This window comes from Stomoxys calcitrans, chromosome 4 (genome assembly GCF_963082655.1).
Source record: "Stomoxys calcitrans chromosome 4, idStoCalc2.1, whole genome shotgun sequence".
NCBI lineage: Eukaryota > Metazoa > Arthropoda > Insecta > Diptera > Muscidae > Stomoxys > Stomoxys calcitrans.
In genome coordinates, this window is record NC_081555.1 from 9,174,435 (window position 1) to 9,199,646 (window position 25,212).

The 25,212-nt window shown below is 36.3% G+C and overlaps 1 protein-coding gene across 4 annotated transcripts in view; it reads right to left on the minus strand.

Moving 5' to 3' along the window:
* The window catches only part of LOC106081414 (potassium voltage-gated channel protein Shal), a 63,459-nt gene extending 42,936 nt beyond the window's left edge, over positions 1–20,523 (minus strand). For 3 of the 4 annotated variants that reach the window (XR_009398043.1, XM_013243339.2, XM_013243336.2), the window contains exon 1: positions 19,620–20,523. The gene's annotated coding sequence lies outside the window, so the exon portion shown is untranslated. Of the gene's footprint in view, positions 1–19,615 lie in introns of all 4 variants that reach the window. The other variant, XM_013243338.2, reaches the window with a different exon arrangement.
* Between the last annotated feature and the right edge of the window lie 4,689 nt (positions 20,524–25,212).

The following is a 25,212-nucleotide window of genomic DNA, read 5'->3' on the forward strand; positions in this document are numbered from 1 at the left end:
CCGACCTACACTAATAAGAAGTATTCGTGCAAAATTTCAAGCGGCTAGCTTTACTACCTTCGAAAGTTAGCGTGCTTTCGACAGACAGACGGACGGACGGACAGTCGAACGGACATGGCTAGTTCGACCTAAAATGTCATGACGATCAAGAATATATATACTTTATGGGGTCTTAGACGAATATTTCGAGGAGTTACAAACAGAATGGCGAAATTAGTATACCCCCATCCTAAGGTGGAGGGTATAAAAGAGCAAAATGTTGTATATATCATTGCTTAATTATACCCAGCATCATTCATGAGGTACAGTGTATTGTAAATTAATGCAGAATCCCTTTTTGATTCGATTTTGCTATGTCCGTCTGTCTGTTCATCTGTCAGTCCGTCTGTCTGTCCATGTAAATTTGTGTACAAAGTATAGATGCAAATTTTCATCCGATCGTCTTCAAATTTGTCACGGGCATCTTTTTGTGCCCCAGAGACGCAGCATATTGAAATTGGAAGAAAACGGTAAAGATTTGAATATAGCTCCCATATATGTTCGTACAATTTGGACTAGCACTGCAATAACCGTTTCTCACGAACTTTGGCTTAAGTTAGTCTCTTATGTCTTGGCATGACAGGTGAATTTGATAGAAATCGGTTCAGAATCAGATATAGCTTTCATAAATATCTATTGCCCAGCTTCCACTTCTAGGGTATTTGCAATCACTTCTCAAAATTTTAAAACACGCTTTTTTCTAAGAATACCACAAAACGTGGATGAAATTGGTTCAGATTTGGATATGGCTCCCATATATTGGGTTGCCCAAAAAGTAATTGCGGATTTTTTAAAAGAAAGTAAATGCATTTTTAATAAGACTTAGAATGAACTTTAATCAAATATACTTTTTTTTACACTTTTTTTCTAAAGCAAGCTAAAAGTAACAGCTGATAACTGACAGAAGAAAGAATGCAATTACAGAGTCACAAGCTGTGAAAAAATTTTTCAACGCCGACTATATGAAAAATCCGCAATTACTTTTTGGGCAACCCAATATATTCATCTGATTTGGACTAATATTTTAAAAATGTCATTTTGTAACCGATTCACACGAAATTAGACACAAAGGATTCCTTTATGACCCCCAGCATTACCGTTGAATTTCATAGAAATTGGTTCATATTCAGATATAGCTCCCATATATATGTAGCAACTGATTTTCACTTTTAGAGCCTTTGTCAGATTTTCTCTAAATTTCTTTAATGACAAAATGTGTCACTAAGATTGCTCTAATGACTCTTCTGATTAATGGTAGATTTCAAAGAAATCTTTTCAGATTAAGAATAGCTCCCGTATTAATGTATCTCCCGATTGTCTCTTTTAAGGCCTTTGCTAACGCATTTATAAACCGATCTTTCAAAATTTTGCTCATTGATTTCCTCTATGACTCGGACAATATGTTCGGATTTTGGTTAAAATGTTCCTTTTCAAATTAAGCAAATTTTAGTTTCGACGAGTTAAGCCGATTACTAACTTAGGTGTATGTACATGGTGGCCTGGGGCGGATTAATATCCGCATCTTCATTTTCAACCTAACCTAACGTAGTTGCGACGACGTAGCCTGCATACCCAATCTGGTATCGGGTATTAAAAGGTAGTCTTCGCCGGACTCTGGTCCGTCTTTTTTAAAACTTTGTATTATAAAACTTTTCTTTCAACGATTTTTTTTTAACTTTTTCCAGCCAAGACCCCTTTAATTTACATATTTTCAAACACCACTGTGCATGCGTTTGTTGATAAATGGGTAAATGGATAGATGGACGCATTGAATAGGTGGGTGTGTGGTTGCTTATTTGTGTGCTCGATGTTTTTCATTCTGTTTCAATGTTGTTGCTTGTTTTTGGGGTAACAGTGTTATGATGGCTGCTGCTCTTGCTGTGGTTCTTGTTAACATCACCACAGCCACAGCCATTGCTGCTGCTGCTGCTACTGCAAATAATGTTGATGTGTCTAAGGTCAAATATGTTAGCACTGCATTAGGGGTGGGGTTAAGGGGGGGACATGGAAGAGGTAAATGCCTTCTCATCAAAACTACAAGCATATCATGCGACATTTGCCATGCACACACATGTGCTACCACATAACCCCTCGCTGGCACACATACACATAAATACCGCCAAGAACCATAGAAATTTTACCTACAAGGTGGCAACTCTGGACGTAATGGCTGTATTCATACGGCATACATTAGTGTCAGCTGAGTCAGTAGCAACAACGACAACAACAGCAACAACTACATTAGTAGTAGTTAAAAGGCAGTAGTCGCAGCAAGTTATCCTGATTATGGTGGATGAGCGACTGACTGTATGAGAGCGTAACCTAGAGAGTGTGAGAGAAACATGTGTTTGTGTAATCTCAAGCCTGAGTGGGAGATAGGAGTGTGTTTGGTTGGCTGTCAGCCTGGCATGAGTGCTCTTTATTTTTCGCAAACGTATAATAATGTTAAGGCTGACTGCCACACAATGGTCAAATAGGCGTTAATAATTCTCAGAGTCACCGAGGGTGTTGTAGCAAAAACAAAAGTGAAAACAACAGTGACGAGAGCAAAGCAGGCAACCAAAGGAAACTGACTTTTGCTGCCATCTAACCCCTTGTAACGCCTTGCCTTTTGTGTCCCCCTTTCGGCACACTCACACTACACATTTAAATGGACTTGTATGGGCGAGTGACCTCGGTGTTTGGTTTTATTACTTTTTTGCTTCTTCTTTTTCTTCTTATTTTTCTGGCTATTGTTATTATTATTGTTGTAGCAGTAAAACCCAGCAGTAAAACAATAGCAAGCTAGCCTCCTTTGCATGTTAGTGGGTGGTTGGGTGGTTGGCGGTAGAGGTGGTGGTGATGGGGCATAATGAAAATCTACACAAAACAGAAACAACGGCAATTAATATTAAACATCCATCATTAAATCAAAAACAAAAAACAATTTGCCACATTTCCTATGTGGCCAGCAGCGGTGAATCAGTTCTACCCAGACTCAGTGGGTGAACGAGAGATCCATTATGTTTATGGGTTCAGTTTTTGAAGTACTACCCCCAGAAGTAGAAGTGTTATGTATTTGGGCACCCACATTTTGGGAATCATACAGAACTGTCGTTTTGGTTACTTTTTGTAAAATTCAAGGAGATTTCTAATACAATTTTCTATAGGCTTCTAGGTCGAGATGATGAAAAATATGTCATATAAGCTTAGATATACGAGTCTGTAACAATTTTCTCTGCGATGCCTACTGCATGGGGGGCCTTAGTAGAGGTATCTACCAAGACTCGTTCCAGGAGCTGCAAATCTACAGCTACAAAAACAACAAATGTTTCTGCATCCAAGGCAAACACTGGTAAACACTTCACTTTAGAAGAAAACAAGTAAAAGTATGCTACGTTCGGCCGGCTAGCTTTACTCCCGCGAAAGTTAGCGTGCTTTCGACAGATGGACGGACAGACGGACGGACAAGGCTAGATAGACTTAAAATGTCATGACGATCAAGAATTTAAATATAAGGGGGTATAAGACTCATATTTCGAGGTGTTACAAATAACGATATTAGCCTACCCCCCATCCTATGGTGGAGGGTATAAAAAATCTTTGTTTTGGTCATTGGCATAAATAACAGCGCATTAAATTCAGACGGGCCGAATCTTATATACTCTTCGCCATGATTCGAATTAGTCAAGTTTTTTGAAAGATTTTTTCTTGCGCAGATAAGAATTGGTCCTTTTAAAGACTCAAGAAGTAAAATCGAAAGATCGGTTTATATGGAAGCAATGTATATCAAGTTATGGACCCATTCATATCATACTTGGCAAGCGTGATGGAGGTCATAGCAGAAGTCATTGTGCAAAACTGCAATCAATTCGGATTGAGAATTGCTCCCTCTAGAGGTACCCCGCATTATATGGTGGAGGGCTTCAAAAGGAGGTGTGAATCGTTAGATCGGTTCTAAGAATAAGAGAAAAGAATAAACAAGTAAAAGCGTGCTAAGTTCGGCCGGCCCGAATCTTATATACCCTCCACCATGGATTGCATTTGTCGAGTTCTTTTCCCGGCATCTCTTCTTAGGCAAAAAAGGATATAAGAAAAGAGTTGCTCTGCTATTAAAACGATATCAAGATATGGTCCGATTCGGACCACAATTAAATTATATGTTGGAGACCTGTGTAAAATTTCAGCCAATTCGTATAAGAATTGCGCACATTGGGGCTCACGAAGTAAAATAGAGAGAACGATTTATATGGGATCTGTATCGGGCTATAGACCGATTCAGACCATAATAAACACGTTTGTTGATGGTCATGAGAGGATCCATCGTACAAAATTTCAGGCATATCGGATAATAATTGCGACCTCTAGGGGTCAAGAAGTCAAGATCCCAGATCGGTTTATATGACAGCTATATTAGGTTATGAACCGATTTGAACCTTATTTGACACAGTTGTTGAAAGTAAAAATAAAATACGTCATGCAAAATTTCAGCCAAATCGGATAGGAATTGCGCCCTCTAGAAGCTCAAGAAGTCAAATCCCCAGATCTGTTTATATGACAGCTATATCAGGTTATGGACCGATTTCAACCACACTTGGCACAGTTGTTGGGTATCATAACAAAACACGTCGTGCGAAATTCCATTCCAATCGGATAAGAATTGCGCACGCTAGAGGCTCAAGAAGTCAAGACCCAAGATCGGTTTATATGGCAGCTATATCAGGTTATGGACCGATTTGAACTATACTTGGCACAGTTGTTGGATATCATAGCAAAACACGTTGTGCAAAATTTCATTCCAATCCGATAAGAATTGCGCACTCTAGAGGCTCAAGAAGTCAAGACCCAAGATCGGTTTATATGGCAGCTATATCAGGTTATGGACCGATTTGAACTATACTTGGTACAGTTGTTGGATATCATAGCAAAACACGTCGTGCAAAATTTCATTTCAATCGGAAAAGAATTGCGCACTCTAGAGGCTCAAGAAGTCAAGACCCAAGATCGGTTTATATGGCAGCTATATCAAAACATGGACCGATATGGCCCATTTACAATACCAACCGATCTACACTAATAAGAAGTATTTTTGCAAAATTTCAAGCGGCTAGCTTTAGTCCTTCGGAAGTTAGCGTGCTTTCGACAGACAGACGGACGGACACGGACGGACGGACACGGACGGACGGACACGGACGGACGGACAGACGGACAGACGGACGGACATGGCTAGATCGACATAAAATGTCGCGAAGATCAAGAATATATATACTTTATGGGGTCTCAGACGAATATTTCGAGTAGTTACAAACAGAATGACGAAATTAGTATACCCCCCATCTTATGGTGGAAGGTATAAAAAGAAACAGAAGAATAGGGTAGGAATCAAATCCCCTGGAGGAGCCCTCGTCTATCAGAGTTTGAAAACTTACATCCCTGCGGACCCACATTCATATGTGCGTAACTTATCTAATCCATATTTTCCTGTCTCTGAATTGAGGAGATATCTCAAAGATATATTGGCAAGATCACCTAAGCCCATGCAAGTCCGTGTCTGTGAAGATAAAGTTAACTTAAACCAGCAGAGACACAAACCCCTTCAATTAGCAGAACGCTGTTAAGAGCTTAGCAGAGCTATGCTAACAATTTAACAGAAAGGATCTTAAAATAAAATCAAGTTTTTGCACAGAGGGCCATTCTGTTAATTCTAACTTTAGCTTTAAATGCCAATTATCTCAAATACTACTGCCTTTTTGGGTATTTTGCTTTTTGATTTCGATCCTAAATCCCGTTTCGGACTTCATCTTGGGGGCCCAAAACGAAGTTTGAGGTCTTATCGTCCTCGAACACAGCATCTGTTGTCCATTCTTCTCCATTGGAAAAGCGTATTCTAAAGATTGTAAGTCCGTCATACTGTCCATATAAGGCCCCAGTTTCAAGGGTGAAATAAACCTTATCTCGATTTCGATTATGGCTAATTTAATGTCACAAATCTTTGCCTGAAAGACTGCACACCCGTTGCCCAGTTTCAATGGCACATCAATTCCATTTGCCATAAGCTAGACCATCAATTCTGTCCCCGATTCTATCTTAGATCAGTATGGTCTATTCTTTCACAAATACATTATCTGCGCCCGATATTCTCTGTTCGAATGTGTTTTTATTTTCTCCATTAAGTTAACATAAGTCCTAAGTTTCTAGGATGATTAGATATAAAAAGACCTTACACTCATCCGTTTCAACGACATTCTATCTCCGCCATGCCATCCATAAGAATCATGAGTTTCATTCAGGATTGCTATTGCGATTATTGCTGTAGGTCACTGCCTGAAAGACCATTCCACAGGATGGAATATCCCATTCCAGGATTTCGCCCTCGATTTCGTAATGGAACAGAAATCTGTGTAAAAGACCGTTCACTCGTTCAACTTTCTCAACGTTTTGCTGAAGCATTAAGACATGACTCTCAAGTCTTCCAACAAATGACTATGGGCTTAATTTTCTGTGTTGCAGGTCCTTCAGATCCTATCACCACCATACTGTTAAATTACTTCTACGTTTCCATAGTGAAAAATCCTTTCTGGGGATTTCCATTACGTATATGATAATGTTGTTGATATTACATTGATATCGCATATCAAGCTCCCAGAACGACATCATCCACATTTTGAGATGAGATTTTGAGCCATTTACCACTGACGACCTATTCAGTGGAAAATATTGACTTCACAAGGTTTGTTCATATTATTAAGCATTCTTCCAAAAGACCCTTTAAGGTAGCTTTTTTGAGATTGTTGGGTTCAGTTGTATTAAATCATATTCATCTGTCCTTATCCACATATCCTCCTTACACTCCCCATCAACAAATTTTTTTTTTTTATTATAAAATAAACTCCATTTTGGTTTATCTATGAACAAAAAATCTCATGCACGAATTCATTTTAAAAATATGTAGCTCATATAAGCACTTAAACTCAGTGTCCATACCTTTTTATATTATTTTCAATGTTATGAAAAAGGATTGATTTCACGCCATATGTGCAAAGAAAATTACTAACTGGTCACACATGCATGCCGGATAGCATCAGTGATACATTTTGCTGTAAAGTAAGACAAGGGAATGATGGTAGGGTGTTCTCTAAACACCTATATAAGGAATATTGTCAATGAAGTTTTAGGAATGAGTTTTGAGAGAACGAAAATTTCCTAAGAGGAAGACAGAGTGAATCGTAGGTAACCTTGCAATCTATCTCCCATAATATCTGTATCCAAATTCCGAAGAAAAGATCAAAATATTTGATTTTTATGTGAAATTTAGGCAAAAAATTATTTGTTATTGAAAGGTTCCATAATTGTTGGATCCTATGTATAAAAATTTCATTTTTATGGGAGATTTTGTCAAAGCTTCATTTCTATGGGAAATTTTGTCATATTTAATTTTTATTTCTATGAACAATTTTTGTAAAGATATTCTTTTTTTGGGAAATTTTGTCAACAATGGGAAATTCTGTCAAAATTTCACTTTTGCAATATGTTATAAATAATTTAAAAATTTCCTTTGCGTGGAAAATTTTGTTAGAAATTCTTTTGTATAAGAAATTTTGTCAAAATATCATTTCTAAGGGACAATTTTTTAAAATTTCCTATCGATGGGAAATTTTGTTAAAATTTAATTTCAATGGGAAATTTCACCAATTATTGGAAATTTTGTCAAAATTTCATTTCAAAGGAAATTTTTTTCAAAATATCCTTTCAATGGGTAGATTTTGTCAAAATATCCTTTCAATAGAACATTTGGTCAAAGTATCGTTTTTATGGGAAATTTTGTCAAAGTTTCCTTTCTATTGGAATATTGGTCAAAACTTAATATCTATGGGAAATTTAGTCAAAGTTTCATATCTATGGGAATTTTTTTTCTGAATATCCTTTATATAGAAAATTTTGTCAATTATGGGAAGTCAAAATTTCATTGCTATGAGAATTTTTTTCAAAGCTTTATTTCTATGGGAAATTTTGTCAAAATTTCATTTCTAAAGGAAATTTGGTCAAAATATCCGTTGCATGGGAAATTTTGTCCAAATATCCATTTTATGGGAAATTTTGCCAATTATAAGATATTTTGTCATAATCTCCTTTCTACGGAAATTAGTAAAAATTTCCATTTTTGGGAAATTTTGTCAAGTATGGGAATTTTTTCAAAAAATTTAGTCAAAGTTCCATATCGAAGTAAAATTTTTTCCGAAAATTCTTTCCTCATAAACTCCTTATGTCCGAATATCGTTTCCTCATATCCTTTTGTAATAAACTCCTTTCTACGGGAAATTAGTAAAAATTTCCTTGTTTGGGAAATTTTGCCAAGTTTCTTTCTCTGGGAAATTTAGTCATAGTTTCATATTTATGGGAAATTTTTTCCGAATATCTTTTACATGGAAAATTTTGTCAATTATGGGAAATCAAAATCGCATTTCTATGGGAATTTTTTTTAACGCTTAATTTCTATGGGAAATTTTGTCAAAATTTCATTTCTGACGGAAATTTGGTCAAAATATCCGTTGCATGGAAATTTTATCCAAATATCCATTCTATGGGAAATTTTTCTAATTATGAGATATTTTGTCATAATCTTTTTTCTGCTGGAAATTAGTCAAAGTGTCCTTTTTTTGGGAAATTTTGCCAATTATGGGAATTTTTTAAAAATTTCCTTTCTATGGGAAATTTAGTCAAAGTTCCATAACTATGTGAAATTTTTTCCGAAAATTCTTTCCTCATAAACTCCTTATATCCGAATATCCCTTCCTCATATCCTTTTGTCAAAAACTCCTTTCTACGGAAAATTAGTAAAAATGTCCTTGTTTGGGAAATTTTGCCAAGTTTCTTTCTCTGGGAAATTTAGTCATATTTATGGGAAATTTTTTTCCGAATATTTTTTATATGGAAGATTATTGTCAATTATGGGAAATCAAAATCGCATTTCTATGTGAATTTTTTTTAACGCTTAATTTCTATGGGAAATTTTGTCAAAATTTCATTTCTGACGGAAATTTGGTCAAAATATCCGTTGCATGGAAATTTTATCCAAATATCCATTCTATGGGAAATTTTGCTAATTATGAGATATTTTTTCATAATCTCCTCTCTGATGGAAATTAGTCAACTTTTCCTTTGATGGGAAATTGTGCAAGTATAGGAATTTTTTTAAAAACTTCATTTCTATGGGAAATTGTTGGTAAAATTGATTTTCTATGGGAAATTTTGTCGAAATTTTATTTGTGTGCAAAGTTTTGTCAAAATTTCCTATTCATAGGAAATTTTGTTGAAATATCCTTTTTATCATAAATTTTGGCAATTATAGGAAATTCTGTAAAAATTTCATTTCTATGGGAAATTTTTTCAAAATATCCTTTTTATAGGAAATTCTGCTGGAAATTAGTCAAAGTTTCCTTTGATGGGAAATTATGCAAGTATAGGAATTTTTTTAAAAACTTCTTTTCTATGGGAAATTGTTGGTAAAATTTATTTTCTATGGGAAATTTTGTTGAAATTTTATTTGTGTGCAAAGTTTTGTCAAAATTTCCTATTCATAGGAAATTTTGTTGAAATATCCTTTTTATCATAAATTTTGGCAATTATCGGAAATTCTGTCAAAATTTCATTTCTATGGGAAATTTTGTCAAAATATCCTTTTTATAGGAAATTTTGTCAAAATATCGTTTCTAAGGGAAATTTTTGCCAATTATGGGAAATTTTTGCCAACTATGGGAATTTTTGTCAAAATTTCTTTTTTATTGGAAATTTTGTCAAAATATCCATTTTATGGGAAATTCAGTCATTTCCATTTGAAATTTTGCCAAATATAGGAAATTCTGGCAAAAATTCATGTTTATGGAAAACTTTGTCAAATTTTCATTTCTATGGGAAATTTTTTCAAAATTTTTCTTTCTATGGGAATTTTCAATGAGAAATCTTGTCAAATTAATTGTTCTATGTTAAATTTGGTCGAAATATTTTTCAACGAGAAATTAAGTATTCTTTCTATGAGAAATTTTGCCAATTATGGAAAATGTTGTCAAAATTTCCTTGGGAAATTTTGTTAAAAATTCATTTCAATGGGAAATTTTGTTCAAAATTCATTTCAATGGGAAATTTTGTTCAAATGTCATTTCTATGGGAAATTTTGCTCAAGTATCATATTTCAACTGGAAATTTCTATGGGAAATTTTGCCAATATGGGAAATTTTGTCAAAATTTTATTTCTATGGGAAATTTTCAATGAGAAATTTTGTCAAATTATCCGTTCTATGTTAAATTTGGTCAAAATGTCTTTCAACGAGAAATTTAGTTAAAATATTCTTTCTACGGGAAATTTCGCCAATTATGGAAAATTTTGCCAAAATTTCTTTGGGAAATTTTGTTAAAAATTCATTTCAATGGGAAATTTTGTTCAAATGTCATTTCTATGGGAAATTTTGCCCAAGTGTCATATTTCTACTGGAAATTTTGACAATTTTAGGAAATTCTGCCAAAATTTCATGTTTATGAAAAATTTTGTCAAAATTTAATTTCTATGGGAAATTTTGTTAATCATGGGATATTATATCAAAACTTAATTTTTATAGAAAATTTTATCAAAATTTTAATTTTAATGGGAAAATTGTCAAAATCTCCTTTCTATTAGTTAAAATTTGCCAAAATATCCTCTCTACGAGAAATTTATTCAAAATATCCTTTCTAAGGGGACATTTTGCTTCTTTTGAAGTATTTTGTCAAAATTTCCTTGAAATGGGAAATTTTGTTAAAAATTCAATTCTATGGGAAATTTTGTCCAAATATCATTTCAGAAGGCCATCATAGCGCAGAGATTTGCAAATCCGCCTATGACGCTGAACGCCTGGGTTCGAATCCTGGTGAGACTACCAGAAAAACTTTTCAGCGGTGGTTTTCTCCTCCTAAGGCTGGCAACATTTGTGGGGCACTATGCCATGTAAAAACATCTCTCCAAAGAGGTGGCGCACTGCGGCACGCCGTTCGGACACGGCTATAAAAAGGAGGCCCCTTATCATTGAGCTTAAATTGGAATCGGATATGATCTCATTGATATGTGAAAAGTTTGCCTCTGTTCCTTAGTGGAATGTTCATGGGCAATATTTGCATTTGCATCATTTCCATGGGAAATTTTGCCCAAGTATCATTTTAAGGGAAATTTTGTCCATTATTGGAAATTTTTTTAAAAAATTCTATTTATGGAAATTTTTGTCGAAATATTCTTTCTATGGGAAATTTTCCCATTAAAATATCCTTTTTATGGGAAATTTTATCGAAACATCCTTTCGATATGAAATTTGGCGAATTTTCGGAAATTTTCTCAATATATCCATTTTATGGGAAATTTTGTCAAAATGTCCTTTTTATGAAAATATTATGGGAAAATTTTGTCAAAATTTCCTTTCTATAAAAAAATTTTCAAAATTTCATTTCTGTGTGAAACTTTGTAAAAGTTTTTATGGCATATTTTCCAACAATTAATATTTTAAAGATTTTGTTTTTCAAAATGTCTTCATTCAGAAATGTTTCCATAGGAAATTTTGTTTCTATTGTAAATAAAAAAAATAGTCTGGTAAACAATTCTGGTTACTGTTTAAACCTTAAAGCCATATTATCGTCCTTATTTTTTCAAATTTTTTCTTCCTTTTCATTTCAAGTAACTTAGGAAAAAAATTCAATTTTTACAACAACCATTTCCTCAATAAATGGTATGCGATTGATAAATTAAAAATAAACCTTTCAATTAGATTACATCTTGTTACCTATTTGGAGAATGCTTAGCCAGCAAAAGGATACAACTTGAGAGGCCAAAGGAATTGGCAGCAAATGACAAATGCCAAGAAATCATAGTTCTTGTTTTCTTGATTTCTGCCTTGAGATACCACAGAGGGTGTACAAGGGAGTGCCATGCATAAATTACCAAGGAGGCAAGGGGCGAAGAATAACAGCTCAGCTGTTTATTCATTATGGTATACTGCTACTACAACTGCTACTACGACTGCTACTACGACTACTACCATTGCTCTGATATTTGTATACCAGAAGAGCTGTTTACTACATTTGACCAGTGACTGAATGACTGGTATGTCCGTCCGTCCGTCCATCTGTTTGTTTGTCATTTGATTTCCTATGTCCAATAGCCTGGTGTTGTTGTTGTTATAATGATGAGTGAGTTTTCTCATGGATTTTCCCCCATAAGCTAGCCTATAAAGCTTTTCGTTTTTTGTTTTTTGTGTTTTCATTTTTATTTTTTGGTTATTTTGAAATTTTTTTTCGCTTGCACTGCGACAAGCATTTTGTTTGTTCAGATTGATTTTTTTCTTGGTTGTTTGATTTCGTGTCGGTTTTCGTTGTTGTTATTTGCTGCTGTTGTTGTTGTTTGTATTTGTGAATTATAAGCAAAATGATTTTTTATTGCGTTTAAAAATGTTTTTTTTTTATAGAAACCGTTCTAGTTGTAGTCATACAATTTATATGGTATAGGTATAAAATCCTTGCATGATGGTACAAATGTACCTCTGTACGTATGAGTACTACATATTATCGCTACGTTAAGTTCAGTACTGCCGTTACTGCGAGTTTTTCTTTTGGAAATTAAAATATTACTGGGATTTCATGGAAATTCAAATTTGGACTTAAGTTTCTATCGAACATAAATTTAACAATCAATTTTTTAAAGATTTTAGAATTTTTTCAATTTTCAGATTACTCAAAATTTAAGTTTATCCAAAAAAAATCCTTTTTATACCCACCACCGAAGGATGGGGGTATATTCATTTTGTCATTCCGTTTGCAACACATCGAAATATCCATTTCCGACCCTATAAAGTATATATATTCTTGATCAGAGTAAAAATCTAAGACGATCTAGACATGTCCGTCCGTCTGTCTGTTGAAATCACGCTACAGTCTTTAAAAATAGAGATATTAAGCTGAAATTTTGCACAGATTCTTATTTTGTCCATAAGCAGGTTAAGTTCGGACTATATCTTGATATAGCCCCCATATAGACCGATCCGCCGATTAAGGGTCTTAGGCCAATAAAAGCCACATTTATTATCCGATTTTGCTGAAATTTGAGACTGTGAGTTGTGTTAGGCCCCCAAACATCCTCCGTCAATTTGGCTCAGATCGGTCCAGATTTGGATATAGCTGCCATATAGACCGATCCTCCGATGTAGGGTCTTGGGCCCATAAAAGCCACATTTATTATCCGATTTTGCTGAAATTTGGGGCAGTGCGTTGTCTTACGCCCTTCGATATCCTCCGTTAATATGGCTCAGATCGGTTCAGATTTAGATATAGCTGTCATATAAACCGATCCTCCGATTTAGGGTCTTAGGCCCATAAAATCCATATTTATTATCCGATTTTAATGAAATTTGGGAAAGTGAGTTGTCTTAGGCCCTTCGACATTCTCCATCAATATGGCTTAGATCGGTTCAGATTTGGATATAGCTGCCATATAAACCGATCCTCCAATTAAGAGTCTTAGGCCCATTAAAGCCACATTTATTATCCGATTTTGATGAAATTCGGGACAGTGAATAGTGTTAGGCCCATCAACATCCTCCGTGAATTTGGCTCAGATCGGTCCAGATTTGGATATAGCTGCCATATAGATCGATCCTCCGATTTATGGTGTTAGGCCCATAAAACCCACATTTATTATCCGATTTTGCTAAAATTTGGGACAATGAGTTGTGTTAGCCCCTTCGACATCTTTCTTCAATTTGGTCCAGATCGGTTCAGATTTGGATATAGCTGCCATATAGACCGATTTCTTGATTTATGGTTTTAGGCCCATAAAATGCTCATTTATTGTCTGATGTCGCCGAAATTTGGGACAGTGAGTTAAGTTATGCCCCTTGACATACTTCTGCAATATCGCAAAGATCGGTCCAGATTTGGATATAGCTGCCATATAGACCGATATCTAGGTTTTGAAATTTGAGACATTGAGTTTGGTTAGGCTCTTCGACGTCCTTCTTCAATTTTGCCCAGATCGGTCCAGATTTTAATATAGCTGCCATATAGACCGATCTCTCGATTTAAGGTTTTGGGTCCATAAAAGAGGCATTTATTGTCCGATTTCACCGAAATTTGGGACAGTAAGTTAGGTTAAGGGCCTTGACATACTTCTGCAATATCGCACAGATCGGTCCAGATTTGGATGTAGCTGCCATATAGACTGATATCTCGATTTAAAGTCTTGGCCCAATAAAAGGTGCATTTATTGTCCGATTTCACCGAAATTTGGGACAGTGCTTTGTATTAGGCTCTTCGACATTTTTATGCAACTTGTCTCAAATCCGTCCAGATTTGGATATAGCTGCAATGTAGAGCAATATCTCTATTTAAAGTCTTGGCCCCATAAAACGCGCATTTATAATACGATTTCACTGAAGTTTGACACAGTGTCTTACATTAGGCTTTTCGACTTCCGTGTCGTATATAATTCAGATCGGTTTATTTTTAGATTTAGCTAGTAGACTTATTAGTATTTGGTCCAAATCAGAACCTATTTTGATATAACTGATATGGGACATAAGGTATGAAATTTTCACCGAATTTTGATGAAAGGTGGTTTACATATATACCCGAGGTGGTGGGTATCCAAAGTTCGGCCCGGCCGAACTTAACGCCTTTTTACTTGTTTTCTTTTGAATGTATTTTCAAAAATTTACACTTCCACCATCCTGTTCACATATCTCCTAAAGGTGAAATATCTCCACCCAAGATTTCGATTTAGGTTATCCGAAGACTACCATTGGTAAAAACTTCTCCTCAAAGATGTGTCGCACTGCGGCACGTCTTTCGGACTAGGCTATAAAAAGAAGGCCCCTTATCATTGAGCATAAACTTGTATCGGACAGCACTCATTGATAGGCAAGAAGTTTGCCCCTGTTCCTTAATGGAATGTTCTTTGGCAAACCTGCAAAAATTTGCATGCTTTTGATCGTCTTGACATTATGTGTGGATCTAACCTAGTCTAGTCCGTCTGTAGAAGTCACGTTAGCAATCTTAGGCAAGAAGCTGGGCACTTGACATTTTGCAAAGATACTTGTTGTAGGTCTTTGGGGGTTTCAAATAGGCCATATGGGTCCAAATTTGGTAACAGCCTAAATGTAAACCAAATTATCAATATGATGTCTTGAGCCTCTAAAGAGTGCAATTCTTAACCGGTTTGGCTGAAATTACTTCTCCTTCGACCTCCAATATACTTGTCAAGTACGGCCTATATATGTAGCTCCCATATCAACGATCTCCTGATCGCTTATGCTCTAAAGGGCACAAAAATTATCGGATTAGGCTGAAGTTTGGCATGATAATTTCTGCCATGACTTCCAACATTCAAACCAAGTATGGATCTAATCGGACCTTAAACCGATATAACTCCCATTTGCACCAATTGGACTTCTTAACAGCCCCCTTGGCTACGCCTCTGCCTAAAAACCACAATTTTAGCTTGATTTCGCAGAAATTAGGTACGTTCAGTACACGTGTGACCTTAAACCGAATTCATTTGTGTACAATTTTTTCATAACCCATTCTGGTTTGCTCCCAAGATTCGGTCCGCATGATTTCCTTGATTTGACATATACAAATGTGCCCTTCACCTATTTCATGTATGTAAATTTTTGGATCGTTCTCAAGATTCGGCCCGGCCGAACTAATAACGTTTTTATTCGTTTTGTTTCTACCTATGAAAAGGAACTTGCTTGCGATACATGGCATAAAAAATAATCCTCGCACTATTAAAGGTCCTCATAATGGCAGGGAGATTTGATGCGGTTCTTATCCAGGAACCATGTATGTATGGAGGAATGGTTCGTGGATTTAGAATTCCGGGATTCAAACAATTCAAGGGTACGGGGAATGGGAGGCAAAGAGTCTGTAATCTTGCCAAGAGTAGTCTAAATGTTTTTCTTCTTCCGTCACTAAGCACTGAAGATTCTGTGGTAGCCAGCCTTGAAATAAAAAGTCTCATTATTGACTGGCTTCCCTATATATGGCAAACGATTCAGAGATGCCGCCTTCAAACCTTAAGTTGCTGGTTGAAGCCGCTTCAGTAGGGAAAAAGAGACTCATTATAGGAAGTGATGCTAATGCAAATCACCAGATATGGGGAACCTCGGATGCCAACGACAGGGGAGAGCTGCATATCGAATATATTACCCATTACCCGGGAATTTCTCCAATGGACAACTAACGTCAGAAGAGGTTGTCACTGGTATGCATTCGTCGGAGGCTATTAGGGAAATTGTGTTTGAGCCGAAAATTCTTTGGGCGATAAGAAGTTTCGATTTCTTTAAATCGCCAGACCGTGATGATGTATTACCGGTTGAATTACAAGCTGTGTCTGATAGACTGGTTCCCTGGCTTACTTAGGGAGATATACTCTGCTTGAATCAGCATGTCATATATACCTGTGGCATGGAGGGACACGAAGGTCATTTTCATTTCGAAAGCAGGAAAACCCTACCACACGATGGTGAAAGATTTTCTTCCTATTAGTATGTCATTCTTAATGCTAAAGACTCTTGAGAGTTTGATAGAAACATATCTTAGGGCAAAGATCCCTGGAGATAGTCTGTTTCGGCAGTAAAGGCAAGTCCACTGAAACATGCATCACGACCCATTTGGCAACATAGGGGGTTCTCTCGCTGCCAAGGAATATACAATGGTAGCATTTCTTGACATTGGATGTGCTTTCAATAAAGTAAAACCAACATCAATCATGAAGGAGTTGGAGTTTCTAGGCATCAACTCTACCATAAGAAGGTTTTTTTAAAAACTTACTTTCTAAAAGATGCATTACGGCAGGCTTGGGATCTGTGGATCTAAAAGGATGGGTCAGCAGAGGAACACCTCAAACAGGTGTACTGTCTCCTCTACTTTGAAATATAGATGGCGGTTAGGGGAAAGTTTTTCAGCACTCTAAGAGATATGCTTCAGGAAGCTCTTCGTGCAACAGCGAAGTGGGCTTCCGAAATTGCTCTAGGCGGTCTAAATCGCGCATCATGCATTGGGTATATACTGCAGTGGTCAGGCCTATAATGCTATATGGTGTTGTGGTCTGGTGGACGGCGTTTCAAAAGCCCTCCTACTGCTCAATACAGCGAAGTGGGCTACCGAAATAGGTCTGGGCGGTTTAAACCGCGCGTCATACATTGGGTATATACTGCAATGGTCAGGCCTATAAAGCTATATGGTGTTGTGGGCTGATGGACGGCGCTTCAAAAGTCCACCGAATCCAAAGGATGGATTGTTTGTGCATCACAGCCGCACTGAGGACGACACCATCTGATGTGCTGCATTTAGTGCTACTTCTAATGCCTCTGGACATTGTGGTTTGACAGATTGCTGAGACCACCGCCGTGAGGCTAAGGGAACTTCCCTTTGGTCATGTGGCAGCTACGGACACTGCGTTATCCTTGATACAATGTCCGATGTTCGAGACAGTGTGGCTTACACCCTACCTGAGCCGATTTTGATAAAAAGTACTGCTCCATTATTCCTGATAAAACCGATTGGAACTACGATATCCCGGGTAATATAAGTTACATAGACTTCTATACGGATGGTTCCAAACTAAACGACCAGGTGGGCTTTGGAGTGTAATCTAACGATCTAGTACTGGTTATATTGGAAAGGGTACCGACCTCTGCAGTGTGTATGAAGTGGAGATCCTTGCAATTAAGGAAGTGGTGGAATGGCTAAGATATAAAGTCATAACGAGGATGGCATAAATATCTTCTCAGACAGACAGGCAGCTATTAAATCCTTGGAGAAGGTATTTCTGAACACAAAACCCGCCCTCGATTGTCACAAATCCCTCAACGAGATGGCTAAACAGTTCAAAATTCACCTGTTCTGGCGGCCGGGTCACGGATATATCCCAGGGAGTTGTAAAGCGGACGAGCTGGTGCGACTAGGAACTACCGTACCCATCCCAGGGATACTGGAATCTGTGGGTATGCCTCTAGCGACATGTTATCTAAGTCTTCAGGACCAAGCCTGAAGGATAACGAATAAGCATGTGAGCATTCCAAAACTATGTGGCCTAATCTAGACTGGAAGAGGTCTACTGCTTTGCTGCCACTACACTGCGGTTGGACTTGAATGGAAAGAGCGGCCAAAAATATATAAAAGCCACAATTTATTACCCGATGTCGCTGAAATTCGGAACGGTGAGTTGTAATATGCCAAACTATCCGATGTCCGAACCGAATATGGTACAACTCGATATAGCTGCCATATAGAGCGATCTACCGATTTTTAGTCTTAAGCCAATTATTGCCGCATATATTACCCGATTTCGCTGAAATTTGGAACGGTGGGTTGTACTATGCCTTCCTATGTCCGAATCGAATATGGTACAACTCGATATAGCTGCCATACAGAGCGATCTACCAATTTTTAGTCTTAAGCCCATAATTGCCGCATATATTATCCGATTTCGCTGAAATTTGGAACGGTGTACTGTGCCTACCAATGTCCAAGCCGAATGTGGTCCAAATCGAACTATTTTTCGGTAAAGCTGCCACATAGACCGATTTGCCGATATGGCGAGACCATTTTTAGACTGCCACTTAAACCTATCCTAACCTACCAAAAATATTTCCTGAGACACTTCACACCTAAAATGCAGAGATTACCAGGAATATTAAGTCGAATATCAACAAAAAATTTACAAAAAGGGGGAATAGTCGTTCCATCCATGGCATATAAAATAGTTCTCGCAGCGTTATCAAGAAAATTCCCTGAGACACTTTGAACCTAAAAAAGAAGGAATTACCAGGATTCTTAAGACGAATAACTACAAAAAAGCAAAAAAGGGAAAAAGTTCCCTGTAAAATGTAAAATTTCGAAATGCCAATTTATCTCATTTTTGACAGTCTACCTAGTTTTATTGTTCTATAATGTGATTGTATTTTTTTTTCAAATATTGGTAATAAACGTTGGCAACACTGTTTACAATATGGGACCAAAACGATCCCATGCAGCAATATAGTAATCAGTGTTGGCGGCAGTAGTAGGTAGTAGTGATAGGTGCTGTTGTTGGTAGTAAAACAAACAAACAAACCAACAAAACCAACAAATACTCATTGCGTTGATTTTTTATGATTTTTTATTGACTACAATTTGCCAGCAACGATGGGCTATTAGCGAAAGCAAAAACAGCAACAACAGAAAAAGTGATTTTAATTTTTAAATGCTCTCCTACTTTGGCATCATCACAGCCATCATCATCCTCATATAGGGGCCTTGTTTTTCATTGTTGCCTGCGACTTCGAGCAGATGGTGTGGGAGGAGAGAGGGTGATTGAGTAGGAGATGAATATGGGATTGTGCTAGGGGGGAAGGAGGTAGGGGGGAGAGAGCAAATTTCGGAAGAACATTTTGCTCAATTAATTTCTTTTTTATGGAGGAGGATTCCTTGGGTTACGAATGTACTCGCGTATGTACTACATTGGCAATTGTTTGTAGTTACTATACTTATTTATGTACTCGCATATTTGGCTGTGTGTGTATGTATGTATGTATGTATGTACCTACATATTCCTTCTCGTTCCCGTTATTGTTGACAACGATGTTGTTGACGTTGACTGTGAAGACGTCGAATATGGCGGCGTTGACTTTGTGGATAATTATGACTATGTTGTTGATTATGATGATTATATTATTGTTATTGTTGTAGTTGTTGTTTTTGTTTTAATTCTTCCACAAACACTTGAGCAGCAGCAGCAAGTTTTTCTTTTATTTTTCTTTTTATTGTAGTTGCTGTTGTTGTTGCTGTTATTGCCGACGACTGCTATAACGACGACGACGACGACTACTACTTTTCGTTTTCTATGGCACCGTTTCTGTTAAGCGGGTTGGGGGGTGTTGCTTTGGTGGCATTAGGTGGTTGATGTGTTGTTGTTGTTGTTATTTTTGATGGTGTTGGGAGTATGGCAAGTGGTGTTCGGCCACTCTTTTTTTTTTTGCTTTTATCAAATTTTCCCTTTTCGTTGAAATTTCATTGCTTTGGTTTTTTTTCCTTTCTTTTTTTTGGATTTAGCTTTTTTTCATGGATTTGCTTGCTCGCTGCTGCTCTTAATTCCTTTGCTTCTTTTTTGCTTTTTTTCTACTTTTAATCAATTTTTTCTGTTTTCTAATTTTTTGCTATCAATTTTTTTTTAGTTGGAAACTTTATTTTATTTTATCTTAGCATGTATTTCTCCATGTTGTTGTGACATTTCCTTTTTTCATAAAATCAATCACTTTTCAGAAAATTCTTTCTATTAAAGTTTTCTGTTCTTTTTCCTTTTTTGTGCAAAAAAAGATGTATTTGTCTGTTGGGCTCGTTAGCTTGCCTTTCGTTTTCCGCAATTTTTTCCACCACAAATCGTTCGAGTATATGCCACACGGACACTGAGTTCTGGTCCGTGGCTCTTTGCTCAGCACTGCTGCAAATAGACATTAGAAAAGCTCCACAGGGCGAAGACAACACAAAACGATGGAGACAAAAAGAAAAGCTTTTAACGGCAGGCAAGCAGGCACATGCCTATACGCAGGGTTGCAAAGAATGGTAGCTGGAATATAGATGCTACAAAGCTGGAAAAGTAGCAAAAGTCTGGATAGATATTCTCGGGGGCCAAAAAGCCATAACCGGGGCTAAATGCAGGCTAGATTTAATTATGGACCTATAAATGCGGTATTTGTTTTGGGGCCATAAATTAACTTCAGAACTCCTAATGTCCATATCTTGGTTTATTCTTGTAGTAAGATATTAAGTAAAATATGAAGCAAGTAAAAGCGTGCCAATTCTGCCGTGTCGAGTCTTATATACCCTCCACTATGGATGGCATTTGTCAAGTTCTTTGCCCGATATCTCTTTATAGGTAAAAAAACGATCCGAATATATATTCTTTATGGGATCGCAGATCAATATTTCGAGGTGTTATAAGCGGAATGACGGGGATACCGAAGCGCCTAACACAGCTGGCTGTGATAAATTTCAGCGAAATCGGGTAATTAATATGCCTTTTATGGGCCTTTAATCGGGATATTGATATATATATATATATATATATATATCAAAGGCTTGCACAAGTCCATATGAACCCGTGAATACTGTTGTTGGATTTCAAGTCTACAGAAGAGCGAGAAACTGAATACAGAGTAAAACTTACAAGTTGTCTCAATTGTCTTGTTAGGGTGTCTCGAAACCAGAAATTAATGGTCTTGTGCAGGACTTTGGTATATATGGCTGCTTAGTCCAAATATAGACCCACCTGCACCATATAAGGAATGCATGTCGAAAATTCAAACTTATTTCTCTGTGCCAAATAACAAATACGCCTTTTATGTCCCAAAGACCTAAATCGGGAAAACGGTTCATATATCCAAACATAGCCTGATCTTGACCTTATTCGGTACGGATGTCAAAGAGCCAAACGCAACCAATTGTGCCATTGTCGGCAGATCGGTCTATGTGGGGACTATATCAAGATATCGCCCATCTTCGAAATTAACCAGCCTATGGACAAAAAAAGAATCTGTACAAAGTTTCAGCTAATTACCTCCATTTGTAAATCCTTTAGCGTGAGTTCAACAGACGCATGGACGAACGGAGAATCAAAAAATTTATATACTTTATAGATTGGAATTTGGGTATTTCGATATGTTGCAAACTGAATGGCAAAATGAGTAAACCCCCATCCTATGGTAATGTGTATAAATATAACAACAACATACTAAAACCATAGATTAGTCCTTTAAACTGTGAAAACTACACAATAATACAACTCTTCCTTAAATATCTGCTGCTATTTCAGCACGTTTCAGTAGTGTTTTAATACAACTCTGCATATTTATTAATTTACTATTATGGCACATGCTCAGTTTATCACAAGATTAGCAGGTGTTCGTTCATCAAACATCAACTAGCCAAAAAGCTTTACTAGAACAAACATAACAAAAGAAAAACCAAATAAATAATCTCATTATGCTCTTTCTCTGAACTCTCCCAATTTTTTCAAAAAAACACTCTCTCTCTTTCACTCTGCTCCCTCATGCTCTTAAATTGAAAAAGAAAAACATTTGCTTTGCTTTTTGCAACCCATAATCAAATACAAGTGCTTTGCAGAAGAGCTTTGAAGACCAGCTGTCCCTTTTTTCATGGTGATAAACATAAACTCTTTGCTTTTGTTATCTCTGCTGCAGAATTATGCTGCTGCAGTGGCAGCTGCTACTTCCCCCCAAAGACCTTTGTTTTTGTTGCACACTTCGTTTGAAGGATTCGTTTGATAACATGAGAAATAGATAAAAAAACAAGAAAACCGCCTTGATAAAAACCAAAACAGCACAAAGGGAAAAGGACCTTCGGGAGGGCAAATGTATGGGTATTTGTATTTAAGGCTAAATCACTGATATTTTTTATGTTGCACAACATGCAAAACATGGTCAAATATATATTTAAACTAACATAACACTATTTTTGGGCAAAAAAAAAAATAAACTAATAGAAATTGGGTTGGTAAGCATTACAAGGTGCGTTCTTGTTGTGCATGAAATGGAAATTTAGCATAGTTTATTAATACATTTATATGCTTTTTATATAAAAAAAAAACAAATGTTGATATAGTCATGAATGCATGGTAGTGTGAGTTGTTCAAACTGAAAGGTGTTTTGATAGCAGTGTTGCCAACAGCAAAAAAACGATGACATTTGAAGAGCTATAGGAGAGTTTTTCAAAAAAAAGAATTAAACACATAAAATTCAGAAAAATCCATGAAACCTTTATTTGAATCGATAATATGGTCCATATAATTTAATATTTGAAGACTATTTCATGCAAATGTTGACCGTTACTGCGCCTCAAATGGGCCATCCGCTTAGACCAATCTTGGCGTACTCTTTCGAACATTTCGGCCAGTATATCACGAATAAATGCTTCAATGTTGTCTTCCCATGCGTCAAACAAATAGTCTAAAGGCGTTAAATCTCAAGATCTAGGCGGCAAATTGACCGGTTTCGAACGTGAAACAAAATATTCACCTCGCCTCTCAATAAGTCCATTGTTAAGCATGCTGTGTGGCATATGGCAAAATCTTGTTGAAACCACATATCATGCAAGTCAAGATCTTCAATTTTGGGCAAAAAAAAAAAATAAATTGGATATCATCTCACGGTAGCGTTCACCATTCACAGTTACGTTACGATTCGCATCATCTGTGAAGAAGTACGGTCCAATGATGCCACCAGCCCAAAAACCCCACCAATCTGTGACTTTTTCTGGATGCGTTGGTAGCTCTTGCAATGCTTCGGGCTGATCATGACTCCAAAATCGATAAATCTGTTCATTTATGTACCCATTGAGCGACGAATTAGCTTCGTCGTAAAAAGCAAGAAGCGAGTGGAACTTTCTTAACAGAGCACGCATTTTGATAATAAAATTCAATAATTTTCAGACGATTCATTATTATATGAACAGCAATCCACAAGTACTAAATGACTCATCCCGAAAAAATTACGGTTTGGTGCGGTTTATGGGTCGGCGGCGTCATTGGCCCATACTTCTTCCGTGATGACCGGCACGTTACTATGAGTGGGAATCGCTACCATTCAATGATAATAGAATGTCGCAATCAATTTGTTGAAAACCATGTTTGGGGAACGTGTTATCTCACGAAATGGTTCAGTCGATTGACCGCCTCGATCGTGCGATTTGAAGAGTTAGACTATTTCCTGTGGGGCTACGTAAAGTCTATGGTCTATGACAACTTTTTTTGCGCTCTTATTGAAAAATCTAATATATACATTCTTCATCGTCATGACATTTTAAGCCGATCTAGCCTTGTCCTTCCGTCTGAGCGACCGTTCGATAGCACTCTAACTTTCGAAGGAGTAAAGCTTGCCGCTTGAAATTTTGTACAAATACAACCTGTTAGTGTGGGTCGGTTGGGACTGTAAAAGAGTCAAATCGGTCCATGTTTTGATATAGCCACGCATAAACCAATCTTGAATCTTGACTTCTTGAACCACTAGAGGGCGCAATTTTTATCTGATTTAGTTGAAATTTCGCATAAGATGATTTGTTTTGACGTCGAATAACTGTGCTAAGAATAGTTCAAATCGGTTCATAACCTGATATAAGTGCGAACGCGTAAAGCTATCCGCTTGAAATTTTGCACAGATATCTCTTATTGATGTGGGTCATTAGGGATTACACAAATGGGTCATATCGGCTCAGAGTTAGATACAGCTGCCATATAAACCGATCTCTTGATTTGACATCTCCAGCCCCTGGAAGCCGCAATTTTTGTCCAATTTGGATGCAATTTTGTATGGGGTGTTCTGTTTCTAACAACCCTGCCAAGTAAGTTCCAAATCGATTTATAACCTGATATGGCTCCTTTATAAACCGGTGACTTGATTTTCCTTGTTCGGATCCTAGAAGCTTTAATTTTTGCTGGTTTGACAGAAATTTGGTTTGTAGAATAAAATTATTACATTCAACAAATTTTAGTTTGCATAAATTTTTAGCCCGACTGTACTTGGCACGCTTTTACTTGTTTCATATTATTTTGTTTTGTTTTATTTTAATTTAATTTATTTAATTTCATGTCATTCCATTCCCTTTCATTTCATTCCATTTAATTTAATTTCATTTCATTTCATTTCATTTCATTTCATTTCATTTCATTTCATTTCATTTCATTTTATTTCATTTCATTTTATTTCATTTCATTTCATTTCATTTCATTTCATTTCATTTCATTTCATTTCATTTCATTTCATTTCATTTCATTTCATTTCATTTCATTTCATTTCATTTCATTTCATTTCATTTCATTTCATTTCATTTCATTTCATTTCATTTCATTTCATTTCATTTCATTTCATTTCATTTCATTTCATTTCATTTCATTTCATTTCATTTCATTTCATTTCATTTCATTTCATTACATTACATTTCATTTCATTACACATCATTTTATTTCCTCTCATTTTATTACATTTTATTTTATTTTATTTTATTTTATTTTATTTTATTTTATTTTATTTTATTTTATTTTATTTTATTTTATTTTATTTTATTTTATTTTATTTTATTTTATTTTATTTTATTTTATTTTATTTTATTTTATTTTATTTTATTTTA